Source organism: Camelus dromedarius, unplaced genomic scaffold, assembly GCF_036321535.1.
Source record: "Camelus dromedarius isolate mCamDro1 unplaced genomic scaffold, mCamDro1.pat HAP1_SCAFFOLD_198, whole genome shotgun sequence".
NCBI lineage: Eukaryota > Metazoa > Chordata > Mammalia > Artiodactyla > Camelidae > Camelus > Camelus dromedarius.
In genome coordinates this window covers 526591-540606 of record NW_026989822.1, presented here as the reverse complement: position 1 = coordinate 540606, position 14016 = coordinate 526591, and the positions used below count along the sequence as shown (strand labels likewise).

At 44.2% G+C, this 14016-nt stretch overlaps 1 long non-coding RNA gene across 1 annotated transcript in view; it reads left to right on the top strand.

Moving 5' to 3' along the window:
• The first annotated feature begins 5610 nt into the window (after positions 1-5610).
• The window catches only part of LOC116157206 (uncharacterized), an 85097-nt gene continuing 76691 nt past the window's right edge, over positions 5611-14016 (top strand). Inside the window, exon 1 of the long non-coding RNA XR_010380207.1 lies at positions 5611-5740. This is a non-coding gene — a long non-coding RNA (uncharacterized LOC116157206). The remainder of the gene's footprint in view (positions 5741-14016) is intronic.

The window sequence follows — 14016 nt, the reverse complement described above, 5'->3', positions numbered from 1 at the left end:
ATCGATGTTGACAATTTATTTTTGGGTTTCATTAGACAAGATGCACTATCAGTTAATGGCCCAAATAGCATATGAAATTGAGTACAGAACTTTGCATTTCTTACTTTCTACTTAGAGCTGTCTTCGAATTTAAGGTTGTCTGCTTTGGAAATTTAGCTCCACCACCAGGGCACCTGTCAGTAAGTGTGTTGGTGTGATTGCATTTACACAGTGCATGTAATCTGGGCTTCCTTGGCCCCAAATGCTCCAGTGCAGAATCAAGGCCTGTAGTCATCACTTAGTCATGCATACTTCTAAATCTATATGAGGCCAAAAAAAAAAAAAAAAAGGAGACAGAGAGAAATTACCTTTATCAAAGTTCCTTTGGATTCTAACTGCAAACTGTTGTTGAGCAGCTCTGGTTTCCTTTGGATATGAGTACATACATTTCTTTGCATGTACTTGGTATTTGGACTAGAACACCAAGCTCTTGCTGTCCATGAGCCACAAAAATAGTAGCCAAATTGCACACATGTGAAATATTTTATTCTTTTTTCTGAGAAAGACTCCTTGAATTTGGGACTTGGGCTGTGAATTTTGCTTTTTGCTTCTCCCACCCTTCTTATCATCTCTCACTCCTTCTTCCCACGTGGCCTTCAAGAGTTCGTGTTCTCAAAGGAGCAGGTGGACAAACACCCAGTTGGTCATTATGCAATGCTGCTGTAGAGGGAGCCCAGCCAAGAGCTAAAGGACATTAACAGAAAGGACTTCCTAGAGGAAATGGACTCTACATTCAGTTGTGAGGACAGAGTAAGAATCAGCCAGGAGAAGGGGTCAAGAGGGTGGCTCAGGTGGCAGGAGCAGCCCGGGCAGAGGCCTGGAGGCTTGTGGGTGGGGACTTGGGGAGAGTGCCCTGTGAGGTCCAGGGTGGAGGGTGCCCCTGCTGGGGAGGACACTGGAGAGAGCCTGGGGTGGAGGGCTTTGGGGGAGCTTGCTTTTTACTAGAATTGACAGAGGAGGCAGTGACGGTTGTCAGCAGGAAGTGACCCTCAGGAAAGGTACTCCTGGTTTTGCTTCTGATATTCTACAGAAAGAAGGGGTCGGGACCGGTGAGAACAAGTCTGTCTATCCCTTTGAGACCCACCCCTTCATTCATTTATTCATAACACGCGCACTTCTAAGTGTCTAGGGGAGAGGGGTGAACCGACAGTAGTAAGCAAAATGTACTTGCTTCTTGCGAGCTTAGCAGTGTCAGAAGTTGATTTAGCTTGGAATGTTCTAGGAACAAAGCAGGGAAACCTAAACCAAAGTGCAGGGATTGGAGGCAGGGAAGGTTTCCTTGAGAAACAGAATCAGAATGAGCGTGGAGGCAGGTGGGAAGTAGCTAGGCATCAGGTCGGGGACCCCTGAGGTCACTGGAGACCTGGGTACTGCGGTGAGGCTGGGCGATGAGAGGCAGGGGCGGGGGTGGGGCTAGAACTGTACCAGCGAACCTCCGAAGTGTTTCAGTGGAGGAGTGATGTAATCAAATTTGTGCTTTGGGAAAGCTGCCCCTGCTCTCTCTCGCTCTCTCGCTGTCTCACTCTGGCTCTTGCTCTCTTTTGTGTGTGTGTGTGTGTGTGTGTGTGTGTGTGTGTGTGTGTGTGTAGCAGGGAGGAGGGGGTGGGTACCACTGAGTGGAAGGGTCATTAGGAGACCACTCGCAGGCTGGGAGGCTACCAGTGGGAGAGGGGCGTCAGGGCTGCGTGGGGACAACAGGGACAGTGTAGATGTAGTATATCCTTATGGGGAGGGCTTGTTAGCGGGGCCGCCCTCGTGGCGCCTTGTGGCTGGAAGAAAGCAGATGGTGGCAGCCAGGCTGACTTTCTTCTTCTGCCCTTCCCTGTCTTTTGTGATGGTCTTAGCTCAGCCAATATTTGGAACAGAAGAGCTAAATTCCAGGGTAGACCAAGACTTTGTTGAGCTCGTTCAAGTGAGATCTGATAGGATTTAAGTTTGTGTTGAGATCTGCTTGTTCACTTAGCTAGAAATTCACCATCTTTTGCATTTCCATAAGGGTTTTTATTCTTGATAAAGATTGCTTTCTTGGTGAAAGAAAATTGAATATAGCTGCTGTTTTTCTCAAAAATATCTTTAAAGAAATTTAATATTCAAAAGAATAGGAATATTCTGAAATGATAAAGTAAGGCTTCGGTGTACTTTCTTTGGTTTCAGAGTTGACACGGAATTAGAGCCTTTGCATTACTTAATAGCACATCCTTGTCAGTATTTAAAGAGCTGTTAATGAGCGCCCCAGGCCCCAGCTCTCAAAGCATCATTAAATCTTGCTCTGAAATTGTGAATTTGTAAAGATCTTGTTTGCAGAATCCAAACAGTTGGTTTATAATATGCAGCATAGCTCTTTTTATAAAATAATAGGTTAAAACTTAAGAAAGTAGAAGATAGATATTAAAGCTGAAACATAAACATTCTTGTGCTAATGTTGCGATGGGAAATTTTGAAAAGAAAAATCCTTCTGTAATATCATCTACATGAAATACTTATATGTCTATCACATTTGAAAAATGACTATGCAATGTTTTTCAGAGTCAGGGCCATTCCAGTTAAGATACTGTCAGTGATGGTTGCTGGTTTTCAATTGTAGAGTCTAAATTTGCCTTCTTTGCTTATTTTTTTTTTCTTTTTATGGTGAGAGGATTGAGTAGTGCTTTGCCAGCATGCTTTCGGGGCAATTTTGGGGCAGACTTTGTGCGCCAGCAGTGAGACATTTCTGTGCATTTTACTTTCTGGACATCACCAGGGCACATGCGGAAACACGAGGGGGTTTATGCCTGCAGGCTGGGATGCTTCAGGACTCCCTGGTCCATCACCATTTGTTCTGGAGCTGCTCCGGTCAGTGAATGACTTTCTGTGGCTTGGAGTTAAGGTGGTCTGATGCAGATGATCAGATGTGTAGTTAAAGTGCTGTTACTTGAAATAAGAGAAAACCTTGAAACACAGCTCTAAAAATACAGGATGAGGGAAGAGAATTGGATGAGCTGCTTGCAGTGGGGAGTCTTCTCAGGTGACTCCCTCACCGTGATTCCTGCCAATATCCGCCCCAGCCCTGCACGGTAGTCCTGCCGAAGCAAGCATGTCCTTTGCTCAGAAACGAGCTGGATTTCCTTGTGTCTCTGGGTGCTGGCTTTTTTAAAACACATCTTACCCTTTGTTTCAAATGAAATTCTTGTTAGGAACCTCTTACACTCATTCTTCCAGACCTTGTCCATATGTAGCTGCTGAGTGGATGAACAGAATAAAATATCTCCATGTAGTGATTATTCAGACATAAGAATGAATAAAAAGAAAAAAGGGGGGGGATGAAAAAGGCCACCTGCTCTGAGAAGTCCACCCTGACGGCTCAACCCGCCCTTTTCCCTTTGAAACCCCACCCCTTATAATCCTCTCTATTTGATAGTACTTACCACCTTCTAATAAACTATAACCTTAAAAAAAAAATAGTATGCTAATACCACTTTGAAGTGGACGACTGTTAATAACAACATGTTAAGTAAAAGGAGCCAGACACAAAAGGCCACATATTGTTGATTTCAGTGATCTGAAATGTGCAGAATAGGCACATGCAGAGGCAGAGGGCAGATGATGCTAGCGAGGGGCTGGCTGGACAGGGGGATGGGGAGTGACTGCTAATGGACAGGGGATTTCTTTTTGGGTGGAGTGTTCTGGAAATAGATGATGGTAAGGGCTGCACAACCATGAATATACAGAAAGCTGCTGAATCGTACCCCTTTAAGTGGGTGAGTTTTATTATATGTGAATTATATCTCAATTATAAAACACTGGAAAAAAAAACTCAGTCAAAGGACAGCCTCTCCTGGGCCTGCCCCGCAGTGGGGTCTGTCAGTCTCCCTCTGTGCTTGAGATGCTTGTGACATGGTTTTCTCCTGCAGGGACTGTCTCCTGGAGGTGGGAGCGGGAGGCACGGTCCATGTGTCTCCATCATCTAGCGTGTTGTAGATGTTCCCTAAGTGCTTGTTAATAAATGCTCTGGGAGTAAGGACTAAAATGGGGCTCTTTCCTGGAAGAAGCTGTCAGCTCAGAGGGCCTGCCAGCCACTTAGGATAAATACGGGTCAGAGTGAAGTAACAAAATTCTCTGATAGAAGTTTAACAACGAGCGGTAGTACACACTAAGTAGAAGAGATTCTTGAATGGACTTACATTTCCTAATTTGGCTTCTTAAAGAGTAGAGAGAAATAAAAGTGGGAAAGAGAAGAAATCAATGCAAAAGAAAAGAGAAAACATGTAAAAATAATTAAGCTGAATGAGAAAATGAAATGATGGGAGATTGAGTACATTGTATTGAAAGAGAAGTCTGTAAATCCTCGTGACTGATGGCTGGAGGGTAGCTGTGAGATTGGGCACTTCTCCAGGATGAGAACCCACCCGGGCCCCTGACCCACATGGTGGTGACGGGCTGTCAGCTTCCTGCAGAGAATGGGGTCCTGTGATCTTGGCCTCTCACCTTCAGTCCATTGGAAAGGTACAGTGGAGCTTCCCGGGGGCTCCACGATGTGCGACACCACAGCAGACGGAGGGCAGAAGAGCTTGTGGGGACCCGGCTCACTTGTGTTGAGCCAGACGGTGAGGAAATTTATAGAACTCTAAAACGATGCCAATCTTCTGGCGTTTTGTTTTGGAAAATAGTTATCCTTCATAAAAATTTAACATTTAATGGGCTTATTATTTTAATAGGAATGAATATATAAAGTTTTAAATCCTTCTCTATTTTTCTTCATTTTTTTTTAATGGAGGTACCGGGGATTGAACCCAGGACCTCTTGAATGCTAAGCACGTGCTGTATCCCTGAGCCATATCCCTCTCCCCTAGTTTTACTGTTGAATATGGTAAGTATCTGTAGGTGTAACCTGCACACACACACAAAAGCACTCTTTGAGATCCTCAGTGATTTTTCAGGGTGTCAGGGAGATCTAAGACCAAACAGTTGGAGGCCCGCAGAGCTAAAGAATACAGATGAAGACTATAGCCCAGCTTGTCAGGCGTGTGTCTGCGTAAGGTTCTCAGGGTGGAACTGTCAGTGAGAGGAGAGCAAACGGTTGTAGCTACTAACTGTGGCCGCCTTTGAGAAGGAGGCAAGCCAGTTAGATATTTATTCCAGGTGGGGCAGATGAATTTAGGGTGAAGGAGGTGGAAAGGTATTCTGGTCCTGCTTCAGGTGGTATTATTTTAAAACACTTTCATTTCGGGGTCCTTCCTGCACAATCCATCTCTCTGCAGTGGCAGCATCTGGCCCAGAGCCTGCCACAGAGCGCACATTAGATTCTTGGTTAAATGAAGGACTGGATGGCCTGTTTCACGTGTGGGCTCAGTCCCTCAGTGGAACCCTGAGCATCGTGAGGTTCTTCCGTGTTGCCAGCCTTGACACGGGCGTGCAGAGCAGAAAAGGTGGTGTGTTCCTGTTTGTAACAAAACCAGAGATCTGTGGGTTTGATCTTTGGGGGAAAAACTGGTATTTCCATGTAATCAGACTGTCCAAATCATTCTTAGTCACTGCAGTCTGAGATGAGGATAGGCCGTAATTTTGTTTATCGTGCTTTCATTTTAACGCCCAGCTGAGCCTGAGGGGCTGTGTTCGGCCTCTGTCATCTGTCACTATCCTGCTGAGACTGGTTGCCAGGCTGGGGCTCAGAGGTTCCAGGGCAGCTCACTTCCTGCCGAGGCAGCCAACAGACACCGCCCAGGTAAGCTCTGCCCGTGCCTCTGTCCTGGGCTCGTTGGCAGTCCTTCAGCAAGCAGGAGTAATTTGTTATTGTTCCCTCTGAGTTAAGCTTGACTAATGTTTAAATAAAGTATAAAATCCGTTGCGTCAAGAATCCTACACATGAGACATTTTCTTCTGATTTTACTTAATATGCATCGATCATATTGAGTCTTATTGAATGATAATAATGGATTACAGTCATTGGTTGATTTCTGGAACAGATACATAACATTTTATGGTAGATCGACCTTGAACTTCTCGGTTCTTTTCATCCTGTGTATTTGCTGATGTTAATCCCAGATGTTAGTTTTAACAGCTGATTCAGGGCCTGGGGGCTGCTGCTTTTTTTCCTGGTTGATGAATTTCTCTTACTGAGTGAAGTTAGATTTGGTTATGTTCATTAGCAGCTGCAGACAGAAAGAATTTTTTTTCAGGAGATGACCTGCAAATGATCGCTGAATGACTTTGACCCTTTGGGCCCCTAATGAATGAAATTGCCTTAAAAGTTTCAGGACATAGCTGTCATACCGCACAGGTTGCAAAGGTAATAACAGAATGCAGAGATCCAGGTGGGACACAGAGCTGCCAGGTGATTTTTGATCCATGAGTTTTTATTTGTTTTTATGGATTATTCCCTCCAAGGAGAAAGCCTCTGGTCGTAGATGTGCATTAGATGAGGAAATGCCTTAAATTTCCTTCTCCCTGATTTATTCCATCCCCCACCACCACCAAGTGGTGCAGAGAACAGAAGCCGCGTGGCCTGAACCTGGGTGCACTCTTTGTACCCAATGAATCTGATGGTTCTTGAAGACAGGCTCATCATTCTTCCTCAGGCCGTTCTAGTGGTTTCAGTGGGATCTCAGCTACTGGAGAGGGAAGAGTCAGCCTGAGACGTGATAGAGGAGATCAGGTCTAGATGTCTCTGTTCCCCATTTCCTGGGCTTGATTCTGATCTGAGGTCCCTCCCGTCAGTGTTCCTCCCCCACTGTGTTTATCCCTTGCCATTGTCTCTGCTGTCTCTGGGAGGAGGTTCCAGCTTTCTAAGCCCCCGGTCCTCTGCTCCCTCTCTCTGGGAGTGCCTGTTGCTGTGGGTGGCTTTGTTTTGTTGTCACCCTGCAATGTGAAGAGTCCTCATGGGCTGAGGCCGTTCTACTCATGTGAGCAGTGAGGCTCAGAGGTTTTGCAGAGTCATGTTTCTTTTTCCCTCTTGCTGAGTGTACGTGAAAAAGGTTTAAGTCCAAGAACGGGCTCTGTCTGCAGAAATGTCTTTATTTAGTTTTGCATGGTGTAAAAATCTTGAGAGCTTTTTAATCATTGAGGACAGTCTGTGGGGGAAACAGTCAGTGAAGCCCAGGTGAGACCTGGAAGAGCCGCACTTCCCTCACTGCCACGGGTGGTGACTTCACCCCCCTTCAGGCAGTAAAGGGCCCAGACCTGTGAACGGAGGTGACATCATGAATAGATATGTGCATCCACTGCTTCACCTTGGGTGTTAATTTCAAGCTGAGGCAGTTTGTGGCCGCAGCCTCATCCTACATCAGGAATTTATGAGGAAGACCAGACAGACTTGATTAGTGCAGTATGAAGTTTTCATGAAATTAATGTCATTCTAGTAAGATAGGGACTAGTTAAAGTGTCTTAAGCAGACAACCTTGAAGATTATTTACATAGAATGTGTATTTTTACAACTCAGAATTTGTATTGCCATGTAACCATCCACTAGAACTTTTAAATTTGAAGGAATCTGACCAGAACCATTAATTTAGAAAAATCAACATTAAATATTTTCAGGGAATAACCTTATCTCTTTTGTGATTGAAGAAAATTTTGATTTTTTTTCTGTACTCTTAATAGGTTTTAAAATATCAAAACATTGATTTGACATGTCACTTTTTAAACAGAGAGAATAAAGTTCAAGCTGTTTTAATATGTAATTAAATATTTTTGTATTTCAGCAAACTGGTGTGATTTCCTGACTCTTTGGGAAGTTTTTGCAAGACACTTAGATTACCTACTGTTGGAAAAATGCAGAAGTGACTTTTATGAATATAGGACTAGTACAGATCTGTTGGTTTTTGATATAGTGCAAGACATGAGGACTAGGAGAACTTTGCTGCTGATTGCCAGAAGGACAGATGCCGGGTCTCAGTCTCCCCTCCTGTAAAATGAAGAGGCTTAACTGGATTCTTTCCACTACTAAGATGAGTTTCCATGAGCCTACGTCTTTTGTTTATATTCAGGAATGTTTACAATATCAGATTTAATGCTGAATACCACTCCCTTCCCCGAAGAAGAATTCAGTGTGTGCTAGATAAGCATTTAGTTATCTGATTCTTCTTTCTTTTTTTAAAATTTTATTTTACTGAGTTATAGTTATTTACAATGTTGTGTCAATTTCCAGTGTAGAGCACAATTTTTCAGTTATACATGAACATGCATATATTCATTGTTACATTCTCTTTCACTGTGACCTACCACAAGATCTTGTATATATTTCCCTGTGCGATACAGTATGTTCTTGTTTATCTATCCTATATATACCTGTCAGTATCTACAAATTTCAAACTCCCCATCTATCCCTTCCCACCACCCTCCTCCCTGGCAACCAGAAGTTTGCATTCTTTGTTTATGAGTCTGTTTCTGTTTTGTATTTACATTCATTTGTCCTTTTCTTTTCTTTTTAGATTCCACATAAGAGTGATCTCATATGGTATTTTTCTGTCTCTTTCTGGATTACTTCGCTTAGAATGACATTCTCCAGGAACATCCATATTGCTGCAAATGGCATTATGTTGTCATATTTATGGCTGAATAGTATTCCATTGTATAAATATACCACATCTTCTTTATCCACTCATATGTTGATGGGCATTTAGGCTGTTTCCCTGTCTGGGCTATTGTAAATAGTGCTGCTATGAACATTGGGGTGCAAGTGTCTTTTTGAAGTAGGGTTCCTTCCGGATATATGCCCAGGAGTGGGATTCCTGGGTCATATGCTAAGTTGATTCCTAGTCTTTTGAGGAATCTCGATACTGTTTTCCACACTGGCCGCACAAGTCTGCATTCCCACCAGCAGTGTAGGAGGATTCCCTTTTCTCCATAGCCTCTCCAACATTTGTCATTTGTGGACTTTTGAATGATGGCCATTCTGGCTGGTGTGAGGTGATACCTCATTGTAGTTTTGATTTGCATTTCTCTGATAATTAGTGAAATTGGGCATTTATTCATGTGTCTATTGATCATTTGCATTTCTTCCTTGGAGAATTGGTTGTTTATGTCTTCTGCTGAGTTTTGGATTTTTTTTTTTATATTAAGCCATATGAGCTGCTTATATATTCTGGAGATCAAGCCTTTGTCGGTTTCATCATTGCAAAAATTTCTCCCATTCCATAGGTTTTCATTTTATTTTGCTTATGCTTTCCTTTGCTGTGCAGAAGCTTGTACATTTAATTAGGTCCCATTTGTTTATTCTTGCTTTTATTTCTATTGCTTGGGTAGACTGCCCTAGGAGAACAATTTTGAGATGTATGACAGACAATGCATTGCCTAGGTTTTCTTCTAGGAGGTTTATTGTATCTTGTCTTATGTTTAAGTCTTTGATCCATTTTGAGATTATTTTTGTGTATGGTGTAAGGGAGTGTTCTAGCTTCATTGCTTTACATGCTATTGTCCAGTATTCCCTACACCATATGCTGAAGAGGCTGTCTTTTTTCCATTGTAAGTTCTTGCCTCCGTTGTCGAAGATTAGTTAATAAAAAGTGTGTGGGTTCATTTCTGTGCTCTCTATTCTGTTCCATTGGTCCATATGTCTGTTTTTGTACCAATACTATGCTGTTTTGATTACTGTAGCTCTATAGTATTGTCTGAAGCCTGGGAGGGTTTTTCCTCCAGCTTCTTTCTTTTTCTTCAGTGATGCTTTGTCAATTCTAGGTCTTTTGTGGTTCCATATAAATTTTATTATGATTTGCTGTAGTTCTGTGAAATATGTTCTGGGTAATTTGATAGGGGTTACATTAAATCTGTAGATTGCCTTGGGCAGTGTGACCATTTTAACAATATTGATTCTTCCAATCCAGGAACATGGGATATATTTTGTTTTTATTTATTTTAGGCTCTACTGGGCTTAACATTCCTTGATTGTTTTTCCCCAAACCTATAGCAGGCAGGTAGCCTTGATGTGCCATCATTGCTTGGCTTATTTGACTAGATTGGGAGAGGAATGTAAATTTTAGCTTTCCATTGTTTTAATAAGTCTTTCCCCCATAGATTTATCAGCAAGTCAGCAATATAAAGTTGTATCTTAGCTGTCTGACCATCAGGGCCTCGACAATCAAGGATCAGACTGCTACATTTTAGTCCCTGGGTTCTCCCTAGACCCACAACATCAATATTTGCTGGCTGCGTTGGCCATCGACTCGGCAGTGAGTAGAATTAATGATAGAAATGTCCGCTCCAGAATCAAAAAGCCTCTGAAAGATTTTTCTTGTATTTTCACATTACAGACAGGATGTGAATCCAGAATCTTTTTGGTTAAAAACACCCCCACCTTTCCTGTCCTTCCAAACCCTTCGTTTCCTCGCACAGTGTTGCTGAAACCTGCAGGGTAGTATGGCAGCATCGGCTGCTGAGCAGTTTTATTTCCTTTTTCTGCTTTTCATGGCTTTGTAGGTGACATCATGACCTTAATTTCTCCTGTATAGTCACTATCTGTCACCCCAGTATGAACCTGGACACCTTGAGAAGTTAAACTCGATCTTCCTAATAACAGGCCCACTGTCCCAGGAGGAAGAGGTCCATACATTTCTGTTTATATTAATGACGGTTCCTCTCCTGGCATAAGAATAAGGGAATTTAAACAGGGGATATCGATGGAGGCACTCCCTGCTGTTGCTGGTGATAATTCCATGACATTGTGCTGTAATCTTTGTTCGCGCTGGCATGTACAGGGAACGCTCCCTTTTGTCACGGGGCTGGGAGCAAGCACCTTTTGAAGCTTTCCTGAAGCATTGTCCCATCCTTACGCAACACAGACCTACATTGATTTGCCCAGTGATTTCCTTTTTCACATCTTGGACAGACTCCAGGAGATTTTTCCTTTTTATTTCTCATAAGATTTTCTGGTGCAGCCTTTTGTTTTGTATTTCTTCATTCCTTTTTTGTGTGACCAATTTTTCCACAATTAAAACATTTGCCTTGAAAAGTTTTTCCTAATTTGAATCCTGCCATGGCTTGCAACATCATATTGGCCTTAAAACTTTCTGTTCCCACTCTCTGGCCCAATTTTATATATTCAGTCAATGGAGCCTTCCCTTTAAAGGGACCGATAGCCTTTTTGCAGTCCTCCTTAGCATTTTCATAAGCAAGAAGTTGAAGAATTGTGTTCGCAGACTCCAGGCTTGTCTGAGTGGGAGATGGGAGCAAGATGACCAGAGCAGAGTATACTGGGCAGGTCCCATATACCTGCCTTTGTCACTGCCATACCCCCAGGCCCCTGACCTCACCACGCAAGCCTCCTGGGAGCAAGCTAACCAAGAGAATTGCATCCCTTAAACCTGAGGAAGCAGATGCTGCCCTCAAGGCAGGCCTCAGGGGAGATGGAAACCAATCCAGTAGCTCACACCCCACTTCTTATGCACATACTGAGAGTCCCTGCTGTGATAATGATGACAGTGGGGGTTTGGAGGTGCCCAAGACCATTCTAGGCACAATACTCAGTAATTACTTCATTTACTTTAACCCTCACAAGCCCTTTATGAATTTGGTGCCTTTACTGTTTCCCTATTTGACAGACAAGGAAGCTGAGGATGGAAGAGGAGTGACTTTTCTAATACTAATTACCGATGATGGAGGTGGGGCCCAGGTCATCCATCTCCAAAGCACAAAGATCTTAACACACAGAGGATCTAGGAAAATGGGCATAGAATATGATGGGAGACCCTTTTCCACTTTGTTATTTCTTCATCTGGTTTACCAAGGTGTTTTCACATTCTTACTCGAAATGTTGAGACTATATTGACCTCCTTGCAAATTACCAACTGGATAGAAGAAGGTCAGACACCAGATGGTCCCGAGGTCCCTCTGACTCAGTGACATTGTGAACTGCTATAAATAACAGCCAGATACCCTTCAATCTTTCACTTCAAAAGGATAAGCCTGCACGTTATGTCCAGTCATTGACTCCTGAAAGTATAGGCTGTCTTCTCCCAGCTGACCTCCCCTTTGGTGGATATGTACAAAAATGATGTACATCCAAAACCAGGAGCTTGGGCTCCAATAATGACATAACTTATATGAATAGTATTTACATATTTTACATGCATTTCAGTAAACTGGTGAGTTTCCTAAACTCCAGGTGGTAGAAATGAAAACTTGCAACATAATGAAAAACTTTGGCACTGAAAAGTTGACTCACACTCCCAGTCCTACATAAAATTCTGTGCTGCTCAGGAGACGATGAGGAAAACTGATGATGCAATAAGTGTAGTTCCTTCCCTGAAATCACTTGTGAATTCATCGATGAGATCACATATATAGAAGAAAGCAAAAAGCCAGCATTAATACATGAGTGCTGTGATAAGATCTGTAGGGATTGTCTCAGGCTGAGCTCCCCAGGAAGCAGATCCTCAGACAAAAATGTGTGTGCGAGCCTGTTTCGGGTATGTTCTTAGGAAGCTCCTGGGGGGAGGCAAAGTGAAAAGTGCTATTTCAATTGAAAACAAAAAAAATTCACTATCCTCCACTTTAACCATGTGGGCTGGCAGAAAAAGCCACCTTTCATATGATTTCATTCATAGGGAATATCCAGGAGAGGTAAAAACAGGCAGAGAGGAAGAGGACTTGGGGTTGTCAGGGACTGGGGAGGAAGGAAGCGGAGTGTGTGCTTTTGATCCAGGGTTTTACTTTGAGGAAAGAAATAGTGAGAAACTAGATAGTAGTGATGGTCGCACAGCATTGTGAATGCACTTAATCCTCCTGAATTGCACAATTCAAAAGGGAAAAGTCTATATTTTATTGCAAGAAACTAAAAACATAAAAATAAAGGATATCATAGATGTGAAAGAAACAAAGGAAACTAAAGAAAAACCAAACGAAAACAACTCCAGGGGAAGGGAAGTCAACTTTGGGTGGGGGAGGGGATTGACCGTGGGAATTTGGAGAAGAAGGTGTGGCTGGGGGCAAAGGGGGCTCAGCCCTAGGGGGTGGTGATGCCTGAACTTGTTCTCCGTTGCCCAGCATTCCAGGTTTAGGTCCTGGAGGAGCAGTAGGAGCTGCAAGCCGGAGCTTGGGGTCTCCTGGTGGGCCAAGATCTTCCTTTGTTTGGTCTCTGGCATCCTCCCCTACCCCGCCTGCTCTGGATCTGTAACTGTTAGACTTGGAGAGAGCTTTGAGTCTTGTGGAAATGCTGAAGCTGTGACAGAAAAACAATTTACCCACGTGCCTCCCTTTCCATGTGCCTTTTCAAGAACAGAAATCTTCCTAGAGCTTTTCAGACACGTCTCACCCAGGAAGTGCCCACAGGATGTGTTCTGTGACTGAATTCTTCCAGACAGGTGGTCTGAGGCCAGTGTTTGCTCTGGTCCCAACAGCAGCCTCTGGGGATGCCTCCCTGTGTGGCCCAGCCCTCGGCCCTCCCTCACCTGCACACATGCACCCCGCCCTGCCCTTCTCACTTTCAAGCTAGGCCTCTGTGGGCTCCTGGTCCTACACCTGACCCATAGTGAGGAGGGCACGGTGCTCCAGGTCGGAGCCGGGTGTGCTGAGCTGCCCGTCAGCCCCAGGCAGGACCCTGGTGAGAGGCCTGGGTGATGTCTGGGCAGGAGGCCTGCCCTGTTCACCTATAGGCCGTGGTAGTGGGGACACCTCCATGTCCAGATCCACCCGGAGCCTGTGCTGGCCCTCAGAAGTGTGGCGCACCAGCCCTTCACTCGGGGATGTGGAATGGGTGTCCTTGTCCACCAGCTCCTGTGGTGTCTGGCTCTGCAATGACTGTGACCAGCAGCCACCCTGGCCCAGATGTCTCAGAGCCCTGTCCGGCCAGGACCACCCCTGCTTCTGCCCACTCGACCCTCTGCTGCCACATCAGACTGGGTCATTGTTCAGCTCAGACAGTCACCTGGGAGGGAAGAGACACACCCAGAGGGCATGGGCTCCACCTAGGGCATCAGGGCCCTGCCCTGGCTCTCCACATCCCAGCCAGCCATCTTGGACCCGAGTTGTGGACATGACCGGCCTCACAGGCCTCTGACTCTTCCTCAG